This window comes from Mesocricetus auratus, unplaced genomic scaffold (genome assembly GCF_017639785.1).
Source record: "Mesocricetus auratus isolate SY011 unplaced genomic scaffold, BCM_Maur_2.0 Super-Scaffold_100020, whole genome shotgun sequence".
In the NCBI taxonomy this organism is placed as follows: domain Eukaryota; kingdom Metazoa; phylum Chordata; class Mammalia; order Rodentia; family Cricetidae; genus Mesocricetus; species Mesocricetus auratus.
Genome location: NW_024429201.1, coordinates 25356605 through 25364886, shown reverse-complemented (window position 1 = coordinate 25364886; position 8282 = coordinate 25356605). Strand labels below are relative to the sequence as shown.

The window sequence follows — 8282 nt, the reverse complement described above, 5'->3', positions numbered from 1 at the left end:
CCTGGCCTTCATGGTGAGTTCCAGGCTAGCCGAGGCTGCTTAATGAGGGACTATCTCAGTTCACAGCGCTGGGGAATGACTCTGTGGGTAAAGTGACAAGCGTGAAGACCTAAGTGAGGGCCTTCAGCACCCACATAAAGCACACTTCAGGGGCTCAGCCCCTGAACTACATCCGTAGTCTCGCTTGGGAAAACTGAATACAGTTTCACTGTTGCCTTAATGCCAGAATTATTCTAACTCCAGGCAGAAGAAAACGGTTTCCCAGTCAGGGATCAGTCACATAACATGTGGCTTTGTCCTCCACTCTGGTGTTTGTTTGTTTGTTTGTTTTTAAGCAGGGCATCATCGCTGTGCAGCTGGCTGACTTGTTTGTAGCCCAGGCTCACCTATTTTAGATCCTTTGGCTTCATTCAGAGTTCTGAATTTAGAGTGCTGGGATTACACGTACCACCATGCCCAGCCATAGAAAAGAAATCCAGAGGTTGTGATTGCTATTTGTAGACTCCACAAACTTGTTCTGCAGGTAGGACCTGGGGACTCAGAACCCTTTGTGATTCCTGTCCCAGTGGGAGCTGGACACATCCTCTTTCATGGAAGCAATCACATATGAGTTTAGATACTGCTGGAAGGGACTTGGAGGTGTATTCAAAGGCCCAAATGCATGAATTGCTCAACAGGAAGTCCTGGTTGGGACTCATCCTGTTCAGCTCTCTTTGGATGATGGGAAAGTTCAAAGCAGCCTTTTGCTTGTGAGAGTAGGAGGCAGAAAGGTGATTACAGAAAAATTGAGACAAACATTACCCTTGGAAACTTTACCTCACCAAAACCGAGATCCCTAAATTCAAATCCCTCACAGAGGAACAGTCCTGAAGCCGTTGATGTGCCCCCCCCCCACATGAGAGCTAAGCTGAGCCCAGAATACATCTACAAAGGCAAGAAACTCAATGTGTTTTCCCCTATATCCAGCCCTGCTGCTGGTCGTGACGGTCACCTTTAGCCTAGACTCCAACGTGAAGCACAGAGCAACCCCAACTTCTAGAAGCTGCTGATGGGCAGAGAGAGGGGGAGAGTGCGAGAGGAGTGGGGAACAGGGGCAGGAGAGCCAGGAAGGCCCTGGAGAAGTGAGCTGGAGGCTGCAGGCTACCAAAGCCAGTTCTAGAGAACCTAGAGAGTTGCAGGCCGGCAGCTAGCCGTGGTCTCTGAGGCCCCACACTCAGGCTCCTTGTCTGAGGAGAGACATGGAAGCGGGCAGTGGAGAATGAGAGGGAGCAGGTTGTAACACTGGAGAAGGCCTGGAGAGAGACTGTGCTGTGCTCACCCGGCCCTGCCCACCTCTGTCTTGCTTCAGGCTCTGAAAGCCCAGAAGGAGATAGGAGCTTGGAGGCTGGGCAGAGGAAGAAGTTGGAACATTTGAAAAGGGTAGAAGGGAAAGGCGGGAGGGTGTGTGTTGCTCCTTGGCTGCAGTTCTGGCTTTAGGGCCTGGCCACGGTGAGGAGGAGAGACCTAGATTCTAGCACGGGAAGGGACAGGCATCCCACAGACCTAGAAGGTTGTGAACCTGCACCTGGGACTCAGGACCTTACGTGACATGCAACTGTCTTGGTATTTAGACAGCAGTGACAATAAGAAGTCCCATAAGATGATTGTGGAACGTCAGAAAGCTGTTCTTTCTCAGCAAGCTGTGTCGGAAAGGCTCGTATCCTGGTCCATGAAGACTCCTTGCCTAGAATCACAGTGTTGGTTGTTAGATGTGCTCCTTTTTTGTCCTACAAATCTTCCCTACAGCTCACTCCCCCTAAGTTTTCACAGGCGTGTTTGACACACAGTAATACACGCATGAAGCTGAGGCTTCGACGGCATTGTGATAGAATCAAGTCTTTCCCACACACAAAATAAACTAGAGCATTGAGAGCCCAGTGGTTCTTAAACTTTAGTGTATGTTGGAATCACTGGGGTTTGTTCATACTCAAGTTGCTGGGCCTCTGGGAGTTTCTGAGTCGATAGCTGGGGTGTGGGGCTCAGGGCTGCCTTTCTAGCCTGGTGTGGTGGTACACACCTTGTAGCATCAGTACTTGGGAGGCTGAAGCTAGAGAATCCAAAGTTTTATTCCAGCCTGGGCTACATACTGATAACCTGTCCCCATACCCCTAAAAAACACAATTTTCCAATAAAGTCCCTGGATGAGCTATCATTGCAGCGGTCTCACTGAAGAAAACACATTTCTTTACCAAACAACCCGTCCATGGAGGCTGACTTGACTTCTGTTCTGAATGCTGTTGACAATGTGCACAGTGGCCTCTGGAGGGTGAGACTGACTCATTGGTGATCATGGCCCGTATTATCTCCAGCCGCTGGCTAAAGCAGGGGGACAGTTCAGACCGAAAGCACCAGATCACAGGAAATTCACATGAAACACCACTGGGTAGGACACCTGTAAACCAGCCAGCATTCCTGTCATCCACCTGCATCCTGCTCTGCTCTGCTCCAGTGTCAGACCACGCCCAGAGCAAACAAAGGAGCCTACCATCACAGAGCCATGAGGGTCACAGGCCAGCAGGAGAATGGAAATAAACTCAATGAAATGAGGTTCTGGTGCTGATGATTAAAAAAATGGCATCGTATTATCTTAGCTTTATAAATACCCGTGCTATCTGCAATTATGACAGAGCAGGAATCTGAACTTCTTTTACCTCCAAAGAGAGTGGTGGCTTCTTTACGCCCAAGCCGTTTCACCAGGAATCTCTCTGTCTCTTTGTCTCTGTGTGTGTCTCTCTCCCTTCCCCTCCCTCTTTCCCCATCTCCTCTCCTCTCTCCCTCTCTTCTTTGTAGACAGGAACTTATGTATCCCAGACTCTGGATTTCTCCTGCCTCCACCTCCCACGTTCTGGGATTATACGTCTGTGAGCCTCCATCAGCCACTCTACAAACGTGTCCTGTGAGTTAGACCTTCATGTGACTATTTCACACAGGTTAGTGATTTGGATGATATGGCATTAGAATAAAAGGCTGCCATATATGGTAGGGTAAGTATGGATTTTAAATGTGGGAGGCTGACGAGGTGGGAACAAGGTGAGATTTTAGCGTGCGGATTGACAATCCTCTTAACTTCTCAGAGTTTTTATCTTTACACTTTCCATATATAATCTTTTCATGGATTTTAGTTGATAAGTATCAATAGCCGATACACAGAGTCCAGGGAGTCTGATTGGGTGGTTTGGACAAACAGTAGTTTCAAGGATCTTTTCCTATGGTGTCTCTTTTATGGGGTCATAGAGTTGTTTTTGATATCGTACATTCCCTAAATGGTTACTTTATCCTTGATGTTTCTTCTAATTAGAACAAGATGATGGTTTGTTTTTTACTCTTCATCCTAAGAATCTCTGAGTGTGTGTGTGTGTGTGTGTGTGTGTGTGTGTGTTTTCCATTCTGCTCCATCTACCATTCAAGATGATTGCACTGATACAGGCAATTTAGATGGAATTAATTTAAGTAAAATTTATTTAAATTTATATTACCACTCAGAAAGGGAGGGGGGAACATAATAAGTTTGACTTCAGCTTCGTTTCTCTTCTTTAATTTAGCCATCTTATTGCTCTCCACTCACAAATAAACCTAGATTCAGTTTTAGAAGACCTGCACTATTCATTTCAAGCAGTGATTTGCTCAGATAATTTATTAAATTATTTCTGCTGTTTAATCAGGAAAATGAAGCAGTTCAAATAAATAGTTGTGAGTTCACTGAGAGATTTAATCACTTCTGAATCAACATCTTTTTATTTTATTTGGCATATTTTATGACTACACTAATATATCAAGCAATACACAGGAAAATGGTGACATGTAAATGTCTCATTTGATTAAAGCAAAACATACAGAAAAAAGTTAAGGGTGCTCAAATACATTGCTATTAATAGACCTCTAGACTGCTCTTTCACCCCTGCCCCCCCCCCCCGACTCCTTGGCACCGGCCACTGCATTGCGTCCTCATGTTTGCGATCATTCCTTTGCAGAAACTAACATAGGACACGAGAGGTATGCTGCTGTAGAATCTAGAAGAAACTAAGAGTTCAGATTTGTTGTTGTTTAGTATGCTTGTAGATGATAAGCTGGGTTTGTTTAGAAGCTTGGAACTAGGTCAGTAAACATACGGGAATACGGCTAAGTGATAATATGATATGCCATCTCCAAGGGGAGCTGAGTCTCTGCAAGTCATCTTACACGTGGACTATTGTGCTGTCTTACTATACATTTCTGTGTGTGTTCTGCCTCTAAAATCATTGTTTATCTTTAAAAGATATCCTCTCTGTGTGCTACTTTTCACATTACACACCCCATGATGCTTCAGAAGAGATGTCTTTGGACTACACTGAGTCCAATGCAGAGCGGCTCCATTCTTGGAAGCTTGAAGCTCACTGCCCTAAGCTGTCAGATGTGTCATTGCCACACAGTGATCGGACTTGAGAAGTTTCTCACATTTACAAACCGTCTCTCAAGGGGGGTTAATATGTGTTGTCTCTAACAACAGTTAGCATTGCGTGTTTGTTATGTTTGATTCAGGACAGTTTGCTCAATGATCCCATGCAGCCAATAATCTTCAGTAAGGCAGAAACCAGGGCATGGAAAAGTTAGGTAACTTTTCAGTGATAGTTGATAGAGCTGATATGTAGTCCTGTGTGGTCTGCCTCAGGATCCCATATGTATGTGGTGTGTGTGTGTGTGTGTGTGTGTGTTTTCTGTGTGTGTGCACGCAGTTGCCCAGAGACCAAGAGAGGGTGTCAGATCCTCTGGAGCTGGATTTACAGTCATTGCGAGCTTCTGACATCGCTGCTAGCAACTGTTTTAGGCGGGATAAAGGACCTTTCCTTAGACCTAGACTAATGCAGATATTCAACTATAGAATGTTCTAGGTTCCCCATCACAGGAAAGCCAGAATCATACAGAGAAGAGCCACAGAACTGTCAAGGACCTGGAACAAGAAAATGAGAACTTTACCCCTTCAGGTCCTCTGTCTGAGTCTGAGTCAGGGTCAGCAAAAGGTGGAAGAATTTCTAATGGATTCGAAGAGATGGGGTTTTTCGGCTATTGTGCAGCTGTCTGGATGTGGGCGGGTGTCAATATTTCTGGTCTTCAGGCTCCCCATCTGTGAGATGGAATTTGAGTTTCAGAGAATAATCTGCACATTGAGACCGAGAGGTTGACAGTGAGGAGCTGTTTGATTCTGAAACCAGACCACTCAATGAGCTTGTATCTCATTTCTCCCTTGAGCCTTGTGGAATACGACCTTGTCATCATGTCCGTTCCTCACCTGAGTTAAAAATCCCTACTTCACACACCTATGAGATAGATAGATACCATAAATTCACAGGATATTGTAGAACAGAGCCCAGCAGTTAGTAAGTGCTTGGCAATGTTAGCTTTTATTGTTTCACTTTGTTTTGTTTTGATTTTTGAGACAGGATCTTCCTTATAGGCCAAGGTGGCCTCAAACTTGTGATCCTTCTGCCTCAGTCTCCTGAGTGTTGAGACTACAAGTATGTGCCACCAGGTTTGGCTAAATGTTAGCTTCTGGTATCTCTCTATGTATAATTCCAACGTTCAGTTTCACACACAGAATATTTAGAGCTGCCAATGCACCTTGGGTCCTAGTTCTTATTCTTTCAGAATTCCAGGGCTGGAGAGATGGCTCAGTGGTTCAGAGTGCTCATTCTTGTAGAGGGCCTGACTTTGATTCCCAACGCCCAGGTGATGGCTCTTAAACACCTGTAATCCAGTCTGGGAGATCTGATGCCTTCTTCTGGCCTTTGTGAAAACTAGGCACACATGTGGTATACATGTATACATTCAAGCTAAGTAGCTGTGCACATAAATAAATAAGTTTTTAAAAGGTCAATTTTTTGCTTTGTTTTTAGAGTTGGGAGAGTATCCAGTGAATACTGTGACCCACACTAAGTTTATTGCTCAAAGTTCTTACATATCCCAATATAAGTGGGGAGGGTAGTTGGGTTTTTTTTGTTTGTTTTTTGGTTTTTTTGTAACTCCATTTTGTTCCTGTTCTTGTCCAAGGAGCCTTTCAATTTTTGTGTAACAACAGCATTTACGCCAAGATTAGAACAACCCATCCTTCAGGGAAGCTTCATAAGCTGTAAAGTAAACAATTCAAAATAGTTTCAGGAACTCCTTGAAACCAACCAGATTCACTATGCCCTTTTTTTTTCTCCAAAAGTAAACAAGGCAAGTGGCTGAGAGTCACTCTGAGAGAGGCCAAGCAGCAAGGAGGGTTCTAAGACCAGCCCTGCTGCCTGGGAGAAGCAGAAACCAACCGAGGCACCGGGAAGAGGCACGCTCCGAACCTGTTGAGCTACCTGCTGGCTGTACAGTGTGCTCCAGGTGCCCAGCTTTGAGAGCAAGCGGTCAGCCATGCTGAGTGGGCTTTGGTGATGCAGCTGTCTCTGGGTCATCTTTGTTCCTCTAAGAACCCCTCACTCTCTTGTAAGTGACCACAATAAAACTCATTGCTCACAAAGTTGGACTTCCGTGATGTCTGTGCTTTGGTCTGTTGTGGACTCACTGGACTGTGTAGTAGCTTCCCAAGGAAACTTACAACAAATGCCCAGGGATTCAAGCAGGTAGAGGCAAGAGTCAGGCAGGACAAGCAAAGAAGAAAGAGGGGTAGGGCTGAGCAGGCTAGTACAGTTGTGTGTCAGGAACCACTTAGAGGGTAACATGTAAAGGTGTGTCTCCTTTATGCAAAGCCATTGCTGCTAAAATCCCAGGCAGCTGGGAGTGTCCCTCCCTCGGCTCTGCCCCACCCTTCACTCTCTTGAATTCTGTCTCCACTACTCTCCAGTGCTAGCAACACTGTCCCCCATCTGTAGGCCATTGTGCCAAGGGAGGTGTCCTGAGACCACTGCAGGAAGTTCCTGTCTCTGCCTGGCTTCCACCAGTGCCTAATGAATACAAGGCATTATCACAGCTAGTATGAGAGTCAAAGTTACATTTTAAGTTTTAATCACTATGCTAAGAGATCATGAAACAAAAATGCCTCTGACCTGCAAGCCCCTTGCCCAAGGAGAGATAGTTTCTGAAATGATGGAGGCTATTGTTTATGGGAGATAACAAGCCACATGTTTCCATCCCCCTAAACAAGTTTGTTTGACCCATCTGCAGCAGATGTGCTTGATTGCATGTGTGTGTGTGGGTTCACGGGTAGGACATATATCAGAATGTATTCTTGTCCCAAATTGGACCTGATGGGAAATACTTTAAGCTGTTGTAAACTGCGATTTCAGGGCCATTTCCTGGGAACCGGGATATGGACCTAGCCAGAGTCCACCTGTGGAAGTGGTCTTATTCTCAACCAGTGGGATTAACACTAGACTCTTTTTGTAAAGGCTGCATGAGAGTTAAAAAAATCCTAAACCTTTTTTATAAGGTACAAAAGTAGGGGCATTATGGGCTAAGAATTGTAATTTAAGAGGCGGGAGAGGTGGCTCATGGGTAAGAGCTCCGACCAGTCTTCCAAATAACCCAGGTTTAATTTCCCCGCACCCACATGGTGGCCCACAACTGTCTGTAACTCCAGATCTAATGCCCTCTCTGGACTCCATGGGTAGGCAAGCAAGTGGTACAGAGACACTCGTGTAGGCAAGATACCTGTACACATAAAACTGTTAACAACTAAGTTGTAACATACTCTTTAGTTTAGAATGTATGCTTAAAATGATTTTTTTCTTTTTTCTTTTTTCTTTTTTTTTTCCTTTGGAGACAGGGTCTTACTAAGTAGCCCCATCTGGCCTGGAACTCACTCTGTAGGCCAGGTTGCCTTTGAACTCGACGAGCAAACACTACCACACTGGGCTTGTATACGTTCAAGGCCTTGAACTTGTTGTATAGTCTTGCCTTTGAACTCAAAATCCTCCTGCCTTAGCCTATCAAGTCCTGGAGTCACAGGTGTGACTAAGCCTGGTCTGACTTTGTGATTCTTCAGTTTCATGCCAGCTTTTGGGGAGGGGTAGGAAATGGTTTATTTCAGCTTACAAGCCTAAGGTCTCATTCCCATCACTGCAGGAAATCAGAACAGAAACTCAAGTGGAGACCTGGATGCAGAGGCTGACTGATCCAGAGGCCACAGAGGAGTGCTGCTGACTGACATGCTCCCCATGGTTTGCTCAGGGTGTTTCCCCCCATCCTTTTTGCCAGCAAATTGCTTTTCTATTCATTTTACATACCAACCACAGTTCCCCCCCTCTTGATCCCCCCTCCCCTCTCCCCCCATCCCCTAT

At 45.4% G+C, this 8282-nt stretch overlaps 1 long non-coding RNA gene across 1 annotated transcript; it reads left to right on the top strand.

Annotated features, from left to right (window-relative positions):
• Positions 1 to 2662: 2662 nt before the first annotated feature.
• LOC121133145 lies at positions 2663 to 6523 on the top strand. Its single transcript, XR_005869903.1, has 2 exons — positions 2663 to 2969; positions 6224 to 6523. It is a non-coding gene; the product is annotated as an uncharacterized LOC121133145 (long non-coding RNA).
• Positions 6524 to 8282: the final 1759 nt, after the last annotated feature.